The sequence below is a fragment of the Aythya ferina genome, assembly GCF_964211825.1.
Source record: "Aythya ferina genome assembly, chromosome: 2".
Taxonomy (NCBI): domain Eukaryota; kingdom Metazoa; phylum Chordata; class Aves; order Anseriformes; family Anatidae; genus Aythya; species Aythya ferina.
The window spans coordinates 126975389-126990898 of record NC_140297.1 but is presented as its reverse complement, the minus strand read 5'-3'; the positions used below and the strand labels follow the sequence as shown (position 1 = coordinate 126990898).

The following is a 15510-nucleotide window of genomic DNA, read 5'->3' as shown; positions in this document are numbered from 1 at the left end:
CAAAAAGCACTTAGGCTTTCGTAACTGCAAGAACCAGACAGCCCAAAGGTATATGACCCAGGGCAGGATTACCACTGTGGTATTTTGCCTATGGGCCACTGTGACTTTTCTTACTGCCTAGTCATTAGATAGGCTTAAAATTGGGGTAGTACACTGGTGGATCAAATCCTGCAATCAGGTCTCTCTTTAATTCATTCCTAATTGGACAGGCTGCTACTTTTGCAACAGTCAGTAGGTAAATGTGGAGATTTCTTAAAATTGGTAGTCAGAAGTGAGAATAGTTTCTGTGAAAATGAAGACAATGGTGTGAACATTGTTTTTGTTTATTTTGCTCTTTGTGTGTGTATACACAAAATACAGAAAAAGACTGGGAGAGATAAACACTCTGCAATTACAATACACAAACCAAAAGCTGTTTGTGGCTTTAGATCCCTAACACATATAGCCACTCCTAAAGCTTCTTGGTAGTCTACATGAAAAGAGGAAATCTTTTCTGTGAGTGCCATTTGAAAGATACTTTGATTATGGAACTTGCAAATGCAAACTTCCAATGCAAATTTTGCCATGGAAGCAATTTCAGGTACACATAGGTAAGGGAGGAGCTTTATTCAACAACTGAGAACTGAAAGTATGTAATGTTTTAGGAAACCAGAGCTAGATGGACAATGGGGGAAGTAGCAGAAGATGGAAAAAGAAAAGGAAAAGGAAAGAAGTTTATCTGGCAACACTGTGAAAGAATAGATGAGTAGATATTATGACAGTTTCTTTGACCAAGATCTCTCTGTTAGGTACAAGACAGGATGGTGTTTCACCTGGGAATGCAGACTGTTAGTACTAATGAGCACAAGAGGATACCGCACACAGTAAGTCCAGTAGGCTAGATTCTGCTCCCTGTTATATTCATACAGCTGAGAGGGTATTTTAGTATCTAAGCAACGCTCTCATCACCTGAAGAAGTGGTCCTAATGGTACTGTAATGCATTTGGTTCATGTTCTGTAGGAAGTGCCTGGCTAGTGCATCATAATGTGCTTGTAAACTTGAGTGCTGCATCTGCTGCTGCCTTTCTCTTACTAGGTGCCTGAGAAGGAAGCCCAATGCAGATTTGACGTTGCCTAGACAGAGGATATCAGTGTATTATCCTGCCTGAAAAGGTCACCGATGTTCAGTTGCTTTCTTTCCAAGAAAGAAAAGGCTTTGAAACAAAACCTTTAGTTACTCTCATGGAAGGAAAGAGTGTTCTCTTCATGTTTTTGCCCTTGGTCCATGCTGTTACTGTGTAAGGCAAAAGGTAACAGCAAAACAAGAAGTTCTGAAACATTTCTGTCAATATACGTAGTTTATATCCAAATGATTGATTAGTAATAAAAGAGGAGTATAGTCTTAAGTCTACATCTTATTGACTGGAATTGGATATGAAAGTAGAAGCTCTACAGCTCATGCTTTAGCTGTACCTGTTCTTCCTGAGAGCTCCTCTGGAGAAACACTGCTACTGGAACATGCAAGCGAGATCAGGTTTATTGTTCAGCTAGATGGTCTTGTTGCCTGTGTCTGATATATGAAGGATAGGTTCTCTTAGGGCTTTGTCAATGGAGGGAAGGTTGTTTGCTGATTATATATGCATCTATTAAGGGTGTTCCATTCATGTTTTATCAAGCAAGAACTCTCAAATCTTTATTCAAGAACTCTTGAATCTTTAAAGTTTTCTATGGGTTATTTTTTTATTTGCGTCTCTGTATTAATAAACTGGTCATTAATTTCAACCCATTTTTTCAGCAAAGCAGAGATCTCAGTGACAACTAATGTCTTGAAAATTACTACAGTGGGGCTGCTTCAATGACTGGGCTGTTTGATCTCAAAAAATGTCAAAGTGCTTTGCTGCTCACTTTGCTGATCTTTCTGTGGATCCACCTCTCCAGCTGATTGAATCTGTAGCAAACATTAACAAAATAACATAATTTAGCTTGGTACTGAAATCTGCAAGTATTATACATAGTCAACATGGTTAAACCTTGAAGTTCCATGCATAGGGTTGAATCCCATGACAGATTTGCTGTACTAGTGCTTCAGACTCTGAGTTTGCAAACATTGCTCTTCACGGTGGCTCATCCCTGATCCTGCCAGTTACTTGCATTAAGTCCCATTGCTCATACATACCTAAGAAGAAAAAAAATCACACATCCTGTTTAAAAGTTTTTGTGATGAAAATTTCCGTTTTGGTGTTAGACAAATTCTGAATGTAAGGAAACTGAAAATGGGTCATTGCATACTAAATTGATTTCAAAAAATTGATTTAAAATTATTGTGGCTTACAATTGTGGTAGACTAAATCTCTACCAGTCCCAAATTTGGCATTGCTATGAATACTTTGCTCTAGAAACCCTAGAAGCCTCAGACACGTGACAAACACTGACAATCCTAAGATTCTGTTTTGATATGCTTGAGATAGACATATACCTGTATTAGAGGTACCTTGTTAACAGCCTTTTAAAAACTTGCAAAAGGGCGTTGTGGAAGTAAGGAGGCATTTTAAGTCATTTGATTTGTCTAGTGTTTTTTTTGTTTCGTTTTGTTTTGTTTTTTAAATGCTTATTTTTCACGCAGTTGTAAGATTCAACACAAGGAAGTTTTCACAAGTAAATATTAGCATGTTTTCAGAAATTACTAGACCCTGTGGGGATATTTTAGAGCGTACTTCTTCCCTGTCAGTTGTCTTTGGTAGCAATGTTAGGTTATTATATGTAACATACAATACCTTTCATTCCTACCTATCCTGTCCAGGCTCAGAGTTGAAAATACTCATTGCAAAATTGTACTTCAAGAAGTATTTTCAGTGTTGAGTATTTCTGATGATCAACTTTGCCCATCTGGAAAACAAAGCGAAGACTCTGAGGCCCTCAGCAGTCAGGTTAGATCCCAACAGCGTGCACCCAATGAGCCAAGAAAGGAGATGCTCGTAGTCTGCTTCAGCAGTTAGTCTTCTCCAGTTCCCTCTGCAGCCCCCAAACCTCAGCTTTCAGTCGTCACTCCGGGCAGCCTGACTGCATACTTCCAACTTCTGGCTTCTCCTAGACACTGCTCTCCTGGTTGCCCCAGGCTGCGCAGCGGTGCCATGTATCGCGGAACGGCGCTTGCATGGCAAATTCACTTCATTGCTCTGCTAATGGAAAGATGCAGAGCAAGTAGCTGGTTTCAGCAAGAAAAAGGAGAAGAGAAAAACAAAACAAAACCAACATCCAGCACCTGGCTGCAGCAAAATAATGAATTTTGCAGCAAAGTTGCGAGATTCTATGGAATCTTGGAACAACGCCAGACTCCACAACCACAGAAATGCTGAGTCTATGGGGCCCAGAGAGAGATGGCTGGGGCAGTTCACATCTCTCTGTCTTTGTTTCAAGCTCTTTGCAGTCTTTCAGAGGCATCAGATTACACTCCCTTCACATTTTCAAGGTTATCTTTGCTACTAAGAGGGCTAGAAAGTTCATTTTGTTTGGAGGTGAGCTGAGGTTGGGAAGGGAGGCTTTCTAGGGCTCCGCTAGGGAGCAGCTGCAGAGGCCACTGTCGCAGTGGTGGGTGACAGCCAGACACGGCCCAGCTTTGAACAACACCTTTAACAGCACACATACTCCTGTTACCTGTTTGGCACCTTGGGGGACAATGTCTACTAGGAAAACAAGTGAAAATACAAGTATTTTAACTTCAGTTGAAAACTTGTAGCATTGTCTCCAGCAAAGATTATGTACATGTATGTTCATCCTACCTGAGTTTGTCCCCAAGTATGACACAACACTGTGTCCTCTTCTGCCTTTCCTTGCTATTCTGAAGAAATATAACATGCTTCCTTTTTGGAAAGATCTTCAGGGCAGTAACCAACAAGCACCATACAATTGCAATCTGTAACTGAGACTATAAAAATGTAACTGCCTTCACCCTTCCCATTCCCCTTCGCCTTGCTATCTGAAATTGGTCGGATATTGGAGACACAAGCCACAAAACCAACTTCTAACACTCAGTAAGTGTCAAAAATAACGAACAGCCAGAACTAGCTGATGTATACAAGTTTTAGAAATTGAAATGAGCAGCTGTTAGGCAGCCTGTGGTAGCTGTTCAATCAGGAACAATCATCAGAATTTTTTTCTTCAGAAATATTTTAGTGAAAATGCTCATGAAAACTGTAATTCTTTGTGGACAGTTTGTAGACAGAGAAGTATATCTTATTCATTGCAAACTATGCTGGGGTTTGGGATAACACCACAGAGGAATTCTTGTTACTTAAGACATGCTTTCCCTTATCTGTGGCACAAGTCCTGCAGTGCTGTAAGCAGCAATGCTTGTGTCACTGAAAAGTGTAGTTCTACTTATAGTTCGTAGTGTCATGCATACTCGTAAGTCATTGTGGGAGCAGAGCAGAAACACAGCATTCATCATACCTCTTATTCTTGTGTTTTTCTGCTAATAATAATTCTTAATAATAATTCTAGTTAATTCTTAGTGCACGCACATCAGTGCTGACTTTACGGTCACAGCTTTAGGAGGGAGATAGAGGCCTTGCAGGGGTTTGGTTGGGGTCAGTAAACACATATCATCGCTGGTTTTAGATGTACCTACTCAGAGAGATGCATCTTTGTCTTTTTTATGGTGCAAGGCATTTTTAGATTGCTTTATTAAAAATTGATATATATATATGTATGGTATATAATGGTACATATAACTAAAAGTATAGAGCTCATCTGATTCTTTCCAGCTGCTATATATGCACTATATATATGTGTGAAGTCTCCCCTTGAAAATCTTGATGAAGCTGTAGCTTAGCCCTTACCAGTAAAAAGCAAACTGCCAGTGAAGTTTATTTTCTTTTTTACTAAGTTTTCTGGACCATTGTTCCGCTCGAGGAGCCATGTTTGTTAGTTTTGGCTCTCTGACTTTTCTTCCTTAAGGATAAACTCTCCTTAGGCAGTTGTACAACTATGCATTAAAAGACTGCATAACAGTTTATTCACAGCCTAAGTTCCAGCAGAATTCAACTGTGTGACTTCCTGGCTTGAGCAGGGGTGCATCTGTAATGTAAATACCTACTTGATTTTGTGGAAAACCAGGACAATTTTTGTTTGTTCTTGTAAAAGATTCCTGCTGGAAGCTTAACTTTAAAGTTGGCATTCAGCCTTCTGTGCTGTGACTCGGATACTGATCTGATTTTGTGCTTTCATGGACATTTTTATATTTTAAAATTTTTAATTCAACATTAGCTTTGCTTACAAGCTACAGAGCAGAATAAAATCGCATTACAAACATTGTAGTATTAGATTTTATCACCATTTATTTCTTCTCGTCTGCCCAGGGATTTCTACATGTTCAGTAGAACTAATTTGCAGTCAGACACTGAGGTCTTCTAGAAGGCCAGCAGGCTCCACAAACTAATTTATCCAAATAACCAATCCCTCATAGGCCAACCATAGAAGGACACCAAAATGGCCTAAGCAGGCAAAGCCCCCTTTTGAAGTCTGGAATGTTTTGACTGACTTGAAACAGGCGGCAGGAATGAAGGGATAATTTTCAGTGACCCATGGGACTTTTTTGCCATTTTCAAATATTAGGTAAAACAAAGAGAAATTGCTTGTTCTAATTTAGAAAGACTTAGCAACCCGGAAGGTAACCAGACTCAGAATGGAGTACTGAGGTATACAGCTGAAGTTTACTCGGTGCATCAGGAGCTTGTGTCTAGCTGTATAGTATTTACACATGAAAGCACATGCACATGGCTCTACTTATTCATACACACATGTAAACTCATTTTTGAATTTCATTTTTATAACAAAAATTTGTAAGGCGTATGTCTGTAGTAGTGAGAGAACTGCCTATGCCTATGTACTGTTTTTCTTGAAAGGATCGTTTTTAATTAGAAGGACATGTTGCTTCTTATAAGGCTGGGATCTTCATTCAGCAGCAAATACTTCTGTGCCATACCTGTTTTCTCATACACCCTCTCCTAGTGCCATTCAAATAAGCACAGAATTTATGTTAAATTTTAAGTAAGATTCCTAGTCTGAAGTAGTCTCACAGACAGAAAGGGGAAGCATTTTGATGTGTATGTAAGAACATAATTCTTTACGGACAGTTCTAGGGTGAGAAAGATAATATGAATATTCAAAAACAAAGTTAAAACATTACAGATAAGTACTTCATGTCTATCTATTTAAAGGTACATGTTGAAGAAGGTGTGGGGCAATTTCAGCAACTTCACAGATTTCAGCTGCTTTTTTAGAGGCACACTCCTAGAAATTTTTTATTAAATTTGCCATGGAGATTTAAGTGATAGGTCCAATTCTGTATTTAGCAACACTAATGGCTCAGACTGACTACAGCTTTGAGCTTTGTCCCCATGACATTGATTCATAGATGAGATGGGGCTTCCTGGTGAAAAGAGTGTTGTCTATACAGAGGAATCACTAAGCCATTAATCAGGTTTCTCTACCCATGCTTAATAGAAATATGTTTCCTTAAAACAGTATTTTGACAAGAATACTGGTCACCAGTTCACTCTTGTCCTTCAGATATCTTTTGTGGCTCTTGGGAGCCATACGGAATATAACACTCATGGGTAAGGCAGATGCTGAACACCGTTCCCTATGTACTCATACTGATACTGCAGGCTTAGGGGTCTGCAAAACATCACTGTGGGGCACTTGTGTATGTCCTGATAACTTTACAGGTAGCAATTTTAATCTGGCAGTTTACAGTTGGGACTCTATGTTGCTTGATTGAAATATAGCTGGTATCTCTCCTACATGCACAACAAGCTCCTAGTTTTAGTTTGTGAGTTATTTTACAAGGCATATCCATATATAAGTCCCCCCTGGTTCCAGATTTCTCTAAAATGTTTGTGCTTAGTGTTGTGCCAGGGTAACAGACAAATGTGGTAGAATGACAGAGAAATCCTGTTTAAATGCAGCTTTCCATCTTATATATACTGTCCTCAGATTAGTGGATTTCAGAAACATGATGTTTAAATTAATGTTATTTGGTGTGAGTGTATATATGTGTGTCTGTGTGCATGGAATGTATTAGATTAAATTAGGTTATGTTCCAGCTTTTACTTGAGGAATATAATTTTGTTAGTAGTTAATAACGTTAATGCCAAGATTTTCTTGTATTATGTTTACATATGTGGCTAAAGTAAAATCAAATTATATTTGCTGGGGGTAAGATTATTCAGTCAAGAACCTGTTTACAACAGGAGAAATTAAAAATACAGGGGTTGTAGGAAAGAGATGCTTCTCTATTTCTTTCTACTTTGCTTTAACTGTGTTGTCTAGACTGTCCTGGAAGTTTTAGACTCACCGGTCTTGTGGTCTGTGCACATAGCACAACAGCAGCGTCTGGCAGGGAGCAGGGAGGCTTCTCAGGGATTTCTCGTTAATCACGTAGAATTTGTCACCATGACATTTTGGTATTCAAAGCCTTATATTTTGCCAACAGCATTCATTCACACAGAGTGAACTTTCCATTATACCAACAATGCACCTATACAACCATGAAGCACAGCAGATGGGAAAAGACTTCTTTCCAGGTTCTGTGATGATCAGCTCATAGCCTGAAGCATGGGATTTGATTATTCTGATTATAATTTACAGAGCTATAAATGTTGTTAATAGTCATGAGTCAATGAATGAAATTGCTTGAAGACAAAAGTTGCTTATTTTTTCTCAATCTGTTTTAAAGGGAGTGAGTAGGAAAGTAAGTCATTTCAGACATGCCTTCATGTTACTTTCATGCTGCAGAATTATTTTTAAATATAATCTGTTATATTTGGGCAAAATGAATGGGGATGAAAAAATAGAGAACTTCCAAATAAGCACTACCTGCGTACTTGTAGATTCAGGCATTTGCTTTTGCTGAAAGTGGGTTTAGTACTTTAGATATTTTTAGGAAAGTAAGCATGATCTATATTTTATTTTATTTTTATTCTTAATATTGGACATATTTTTCATGTTTGACCACCCTTTTAGACTTGTAAATAATTTAAAAGATCTAAAAGTAACTCTGTATTCAGAATCAACTAGTTAAATGCTTATATGCCTTGCTTTCACCTTCTGTTATTTGTACATGGAAAAAGAACCTAAATTTAAGGCCTGTCTCACTTCTATTTTTCTGCTCTAGTCTGAAGCATAATTTTTATTTGAACAAAGAATATTTAGTGGCAGGCTGATAGGTGCATCAGATTTGTGTGATTTGCAACAACATTTTGGAAAGGGAGAAAGTGTAAGATTTATGTTTTATTTTTTCTCTGTTTTTAGCAAGACATTGTAAAAGCTAAGTGGCACATCAGGCCAGTTTATTTAGTGCACACACTGCATAAATCCTCTGTGCAGTCCCTGGAAGGGCTGTGTACTGCCATTATGCTTTCTATAAACAGAAGACAAGCACACTGCCAAATCTTTGCAGCACTGGACACCAGCTCATTCTGTTCTTAGCTTGTCTTGTTTATTGTTGCTCATAGACTATCTTCTATCTGCCAGTATTGCATCCGCTTTTGATCATGAGGAATAATGAGTGTCTTGCAGTTTTGATAGCTGGGCTCTCCATCTTCTCAATCTCTTCTCTATCTGCAATTATGTATAAACTGATTGCATCTGATTAATTTGACAGTATTTTGGTCTAACTAAAGACAGTTAAGTAGCTACTCAGAAGCAAACTCTTCTGGGGCTGGACAAGAAAAGAGAAGCCCTGTAGCTTGAAGAACACTCAGTTTTGGACTGGCAGAGAAGACCAAGAGGTATGTAAGTGCCACTATGTTGAATTAGACAAGATAAATCAGCTTGCTGTTCTGTATCTAACAGGGACCAGCAGCAGAAATTTAATGAGAGTAGGAGAAATAAAAGAAATCCTGCTTTTGATATCACATGCTTCCTGGGAATGGGCATTTAGGGGAGTTGGTGGATGGGAGTTACATCCAAACCATTGCATCTAATGCAGTCCTTCATGAAATTGTTTTTATCTGAACATGCTTATACTTCAAGATTCTGTAGCAATGAGTTCCACAAGTTAGTTACACATTTTCTAAGAAAGCATTTTTCACAGTTTTTTGTTGTTTAAAGCTTGCTGCCTAGTAACTGCAGAAAAGATATGGGAGTGTTAAGCGCCTATGAGATGAGAAATATTGAATTTTCAACTTCTGCTCACTTCCTACAGAACCAGTCCTTATTCTATAGACTTCTGTTGTATCAGCAATGCTGAGCTCTCTCTCTCAAGCTGAAGAGCCTAGGATTTTCCTGAGGCTGGTGATGAGCTTTGTATGAGAGACGCTAGATGTGAGCACTCTGACCTTATGTTTTCTGTTTTACTCTGTTTCGTTGCTTCCATAAATATATGTATTATAACCTTGCTGTTTGCCATTTTTTTCCAGGGCATTTATGGATATGTTTAATAGAGCAGGTCATTTTGGAATTCCACTGGTAACTTTGTGAAAACTACACGCTTATTCTATCACATCTTTTAAATAGTAATTCAAGACAGACCTTTTATTTTACCTTTTGACAAATTGTTTAAGAGCTTTTGGCTTGTGGGAGCTTTCCAGAAATCTAAATATACTACATTAACCAAATCATCCTTATCCAAATAATCATTAACTCCTTACAGAAATGTTAGTAATCTTGAAGCTATGACTTCCCTTTACAAAGCAATGCTTTCTCTTCCCCATTACATCATGTTCCCATGTGCCAACCAATTCTCTTGTTTATTATACCAGCTGATTTGATCATGCTTCCATTGTTTTAGACCTCTTGGGTGAACTCTTGCGTCTGGGTGTTTTGTGCCTCTTCATTTTATCAATCTGCATCAAAGCTTCCTCTGCTAATACCTTGGTTTAGAGCTGTTAAGATCTTCTCTTTTTACTTAGTGAGTACTATGCAAATAATTCATTTAGCTTTCTTGCAGTGACTGTGTCTTGACTGAAAATTTCTGTATTACTGCATGCAAATGTTGGCTTTTAACACATTTTTGATGATTTTTCTTTTTTTAACATTTATCTGTGCCCATAGTGAGTGGTTATTCAGTGATGGTTTTGTTGTTTTTTACTTTGACCTGTTTGTCCTGGCTTTGCATTTAAATCTACAAAGTTAAAGTCCTTTTCCTGTTTCAGATATTTAGCTGAAATGTATAGCACTCAACCTATATAACCCTCAGAATCTTCTCCAGGGAAGCCTAGGTCTCTGTGCAGGTCACCCAACCCTGTGCAGGTGTTTAGGTTGTGTAAAATAGCACTAGAAGCCTTGTTCAGGCATCAAAATTGTTTCCAGTGTATTTTTATTTTATTAGTCTTTTATCCCACAATTCAGTCTTCTTGTAGTCTTGTAATCTTTAGAGCATATAGAGAGAATGTACTGTTGTAATGTTGATCATTCACCTCTTACAAATGTTGTTCACTATTTTGTATATATAAATCCTTGGGTTAGCAAGATCTATGGATCACATGCATTTTGTATAAAAATGCAAAACCAGAAAACGGGTGGATTAATTGCATCTTGACTTCCAGGATATGCAGTTGTGACTTACGGGCCACCCTCCTGAAATTATATATCTAAAGTGTTCCTACCATGTCAATTGCCAGTACTTTGAGTATGTCTCATAGCATAGCCAAATGCATGCTTGCACCTTTGGTGCCTCTTCTTATTTCTTAGGAGATGAAGAAATATTCCGGGCAATGAAATATAATACTTGGTTATTAACTTTTGCTGGTTTATACGCTATGGGAGTCCTGGTATTCAAAGCTCTGCTATTGGAACTATTAGTCTGATTCTTTGTTTGTTGTTTAATTATGTGTTTCAGAAAGTCATCTCCCATACAGTCTAGCCAAACTTTTAACTAGAAATCTACAAGTATCTTTAGATGGTCTAATACACTCTTTGAAATATTTTAGTGATTAACTTCCTATAGGTGGGCAGCCATAGTTTTGCCCATGTCTAAGGTAGAAGGGGGTGGCAGTTTCTTGCACTCTGCCAAGGTGTTCTCAGGGCTGGCAAGCTCTTCTAAACTAAAAACAGAGAATTGGGTCATGCAGGCAATGACACTTTTCTTTCTCTCAAAGCTAAAACAACAAGAAAAACAACAAGATGTTTTGTATTTTGACATCCATGAAGCATTTTTAAAATCCCAGAGTGAATAGTTTTTGAATTTCATCCTCCTGCCTTTTTTTTTTTTTTTTAATTCAGGGAGAATTAAATCACAAAACTCTAGTATGTAGACAGCATTTTTGAGACCATTTTCTTACAGCATAAATAACCATTGAAGTGTAGCTGCAAAGCAAGCAAAGTATACTTTTTGTTATTTGAGGCAACTGGCTCTCTTTATGAATCTCCTGTTTATGTGTGAGATTTTCCAAGTTTTTTTTTGTTGTTGTTTCTCAGAAGTGTTCTGCATGAGACAAGAGTGCCCTTTGACGATGTGTAAAGCTTTTGTATTATGTGCCAATGACTTAGAACAGAACTTACTATCCCCCAGCAACTTCTACAGTGGGAGGTTTTATAATCTTTGCAGATGTGATGGTACAGCAGTCGTGTCAGATCTGTGCAAATCCTTTTGTTGTTGTTAGAAAGCATTGTTTGAACATGTAAGCTGAATCACCAAACATTTAACCTGAATCACCATTAAGCTGTCACCAAAAGAGATCCCTTCTGCAGCTGACAACTGAGGTGACTGAGGTTTTCACATGATACAAAACATATTTGATACATGAACTGAACAATAGAGCTCATTATAGTGGATAATATGAGTGTTGTTATAGCTGTGATGAACTAAACAGGTAATAGAGATTTGCAGGAAAAAGTCATGTAATTTTCTAAAACGATGGAATAAGAGGGAGGAAAAATAAAATTGATTTTAGGTGCAAAACCATTCAGAATCTTTTTCACTGAATGTATTCAGTTTAAAAAACAGCTTTGAAATGGAAGCTTTCTGAATTTGTGTTGAAATGGCATTAGCAGTTTTAACTAAAAGCCAGGATCCTGGGGTGCTGGCATCAGTAACAAGTTGTGAAGATGTCATTCCCCTGGCTTTTCACTCTGTTCCCTGGTAATGGTGCCGTGGGATGCATGGTCATGACTGATGGCTTGGGTCAGAGCAAGGAGATGAACCTCATGCTTGCTCTAGGCAGGCAGAAGTAGGGTTTAAAATCTGTTTTGCATTCTTTGGATTATAGAATATCTAGGGTGGTAAGAAACACCATCTCTAACCACCTGTCCCTCCTTTCTTCTGTGATACCATCTTTTTGTCAAAGATATGATGAAAGAGTAAATATTACCAATGTGAGCCCATCTACTCAAGAAGCAGCTACTGAGAGCTGAATTACTTAATTTTTTGAAAAAATATTTACTGTTTTTATGAAAAATAAATATAATCAATATTAAGAAGTAAATCAGTGACTATTTTTGCTTTTCTTTTCACTGAACCGATGCAGTAATTGAAGATTGGCTCTAATACAGGGCTTTGTTCCAGTTGTTGAGCATCACTAGTCAGTGACATTTATTGACCCTCAGGCCTCAAGTAGTTCAGCCACCTTGGCTTCAGTGCACTGTGTGTCTTTGGAGATGGAGCGTGCTGCAATGTCACTGGTTAAATCTTAGAGCTCGGGACAGTCTTTCTGGGGCAGAAAATAGAATCTTCATCACCACCCCTATCCTCTGTGGCCAAATACCAAGCAAGTCTCTTGGAGTTCAAGATGTGGGGTTCTACTCTTAACTTAGCAACTGCTTTTCCTTCCTTGCCTTTATTCCTCATCTTTCCTATCTCTTACCTTATTTTCAAGAAGAACCTGTACTAAGTAACCAACATGATTTCTTTAGCAAATCGTTGTAAGTCCTTGAGTGGCAAAGCTGCTAAAAAACAATCATTTCATTGTCTGTTACCAGCACAGTTTGGTCAGTCTGAGAACAGCTGGTAAGGTTATGAGCTCAATGCCCCTCGTTCAACAAACTAGAATTAAAAGTGTGCAGGAGACACAGGAGTTATGTTTTTATCTTAACTGTGCTTCCCTCCCCTTCTGTATTTGCTTTGTTTAAACTTCAAGAATGGAAGATTGGACACCAGCTATGCAGCACCTCTGAATCTTTTTTTTATTTCTACCCCTTCCTTGGTCATCTTCTGGGGAAGAGTTAATCCAACAACATCTGGATGACAATGACACCACATAAAGTTTTTACCCCACTCAGGACATTCCCCCTTAAATAGTAGAATGTACATGTACATGTAAGTAGAAAGAGAATAAGAAGTGTTATCACAAGGAAAGCAGTATGTAATACCTCAATATTTTGAAAACATTAACTCTTCTTCCATTTTTATTTTTATTTTTATTTTTATTTTTATTTTTATTTTTATTTTTATTTTTATTTTTATTTTTATTTTTATTTTTATTTTTATTTTTATTTTTATTTTTATTTTTATTTTTATTTTTATTTTTATTTTTATTTTTATTTTTTATTTTTATTTTATTTTATTTTATTTTTATTTTATTAAAAATTACAGACTGTCTGCATGGGGATCATTTCCATGGTGGTATGATGGTTTGTCTGTACTTACAGTGCCAAGCTGTATTGACTGCTTGTCACTGTGTAATTGAGAAGGATCAGGCTAATGCCTTTGACTCCCTGGTCCTCTTTGTCCACCTTCATTTTTAATAAATGACGTGATTTCAAGAAACCTCCTATACAGAACACACCCATTCTTCTGTGTTTTACAGCTGTTGTCTGCATGTCCAGAGTCTTGAGCAGGGGGAGGCGGTGCTGAGCACGGTAAAGGTGGGAACTACCCTGTGTACATGAGTAGGTCGTGAAATGCTGTGGAAAATGTAAGGAAGGCAAGTAAGTTTGGAATAAAAGGACAAGTCATTTGATCCCTCCTTTTACTTCCAGATGAAAGTGTTCCTCCATCCAGCTCCCCTTCCTAGCCTTTGCCTTCTCTTCTTTGTTTTCACATTTCACAGCACAGTGCCGTCATTTTATTAGTTGAGGTTAACACATGACCAAGGAACATAAGTCATGCCTGAAAAACGATTTGTGCTCTGAGCTCTCAGGTCTTATATGACCTGTCATAAAATGAGAAATACTTGTTAAACATTCTCCCAGAAAAAAAAAAAAAAATTGAGAGGTATTCATTATATACCTATCTTCTGCTGATAAGCTTTGTGACTATTTGCTTACTTCACACTAATGTCAGATTTAAACTGATGGGTTTTAGGTCACCCTGAGTCCTTTCCTTCAGTGCTGGTACAGCTTTGGCTTTCCTCCCATTCATCATGCTAATAATAATCTGTGGATTTCAGCTGGTTTTGAAAAAAGGCCAATGCTCTTCTTTGGAAGAGCATTGAGATTTGAAAGAGATTTTCTTTCTTTTTTTCCAGCACTCATCATCTTCAGCCACTGATATTTTCTGCCACTCTAGTTTCTTGTTGTCAGTGGCTAAGTAGATAAATGTTATTTCCTCCAATCTCTGCAGGGGGCACATGGCATTAGAGGCAACTGCTAGAAATAGAACTTGTGTCCTTGGTTTTGCTGAGCAGTTGTTGATTGTGTCAAACTGACTCCTAAGTGCAAGACTTTATGTAGTTGTTACTGCTGTTACCTAGAAAAGATTATAAACTCTTGCTGTGGTCTCTATTACAGATGGGATGTACTGTTGCGGAGTTCTTTTCTTAGTATTATTTCTTTTTAATTCTTAATATGGGGTTATTTGGCAAATGTTCCATGCTTAAATACCTTTAAGCACAAATCCTAGAGAGATAACTTGTTTAGTGTGTTTTATTACTTTGTCTGCAAGCATTTTTACCCCAGTGAGGAACTGTGAGTTATCTTTGTAAGGCAAAGAGAATCATCAGAAACAAGTGGCACTGAAAAACCTGCTGTATTTTATAATGTAATGTTTGCTTTCTCTAAGCCATTTGTTGGTATAAAAGTAAGTGAATTAAGTGCTAAGAAGTGTTGCACAGGACATGTGCAGGTCTGCCAACAAAAATAAACATGTGATGAAGTGTGTGATGCTCTTAGGGGTATGCTAAACAAGAACTGTCAGGATCACAAACAAGCTGACTGTGTAGAATACATGTGCTGGGCTTCTGAACCAGGGATTATTTTCTTTCAGCACAGACATTCAGTTTAATGTTCACAAAGGAGTTTTAAAACTTTATTATTTTTAATAGCCCTGAATCTGTCAAAACGGAAGGACTGGGTTAACTGGCTGTTACATCCGATGTGTTTCATACAAAATCTTTCTGTTATCCTACTGTGCCCAAGATTTCACTAGAGATATCATGATTATTCTGGTGATGCTTTTTAAAGATTTGAGACTTCAGTGAGGAAGAAATTAACTTTATTTGCTTTGAGATGTCCTTGTCTGACTGAATGTAATGTTTAGGTACAAGGAGGGTTTTGTGGTTAAGACGCAAACTTATTTGGGAGATTTGGGATATATGAATCCATGTCTGTCCCACAAACTCTTTCCAATAGTGACACCATGCCACCTGTCTC

At 37.7% G+C, this 15510-nt stretch overlaps 1 protein-coding gene across 12 annotated transcripts in view; it reads left to right on the top strand.

The window, feature by feature from the left end:
• EYA1 (EYA transcriptional coactivator and phosphatase 1) overlaps positions 1-15510 on the top strand; it is a 163795-nt gene that overhangs the window by 14097 nt on the left and 134188 nt on the right. The window contains exon 1 of one of the 12 annotated variants that reach the window (XM_084509383.1): positions 8675-8771. The exons of the other annotated variants lie outside the window; for them this stretch is intronic. The gene's annotated coding sequence lies outside the window, so the exon portion shown is untranslated. Of the gene's footprint in view, positions 1-8674; positions 8772-15510 lie in introns of those variants that run through there. 12 annotated transcript variants of the gene reach the window in all.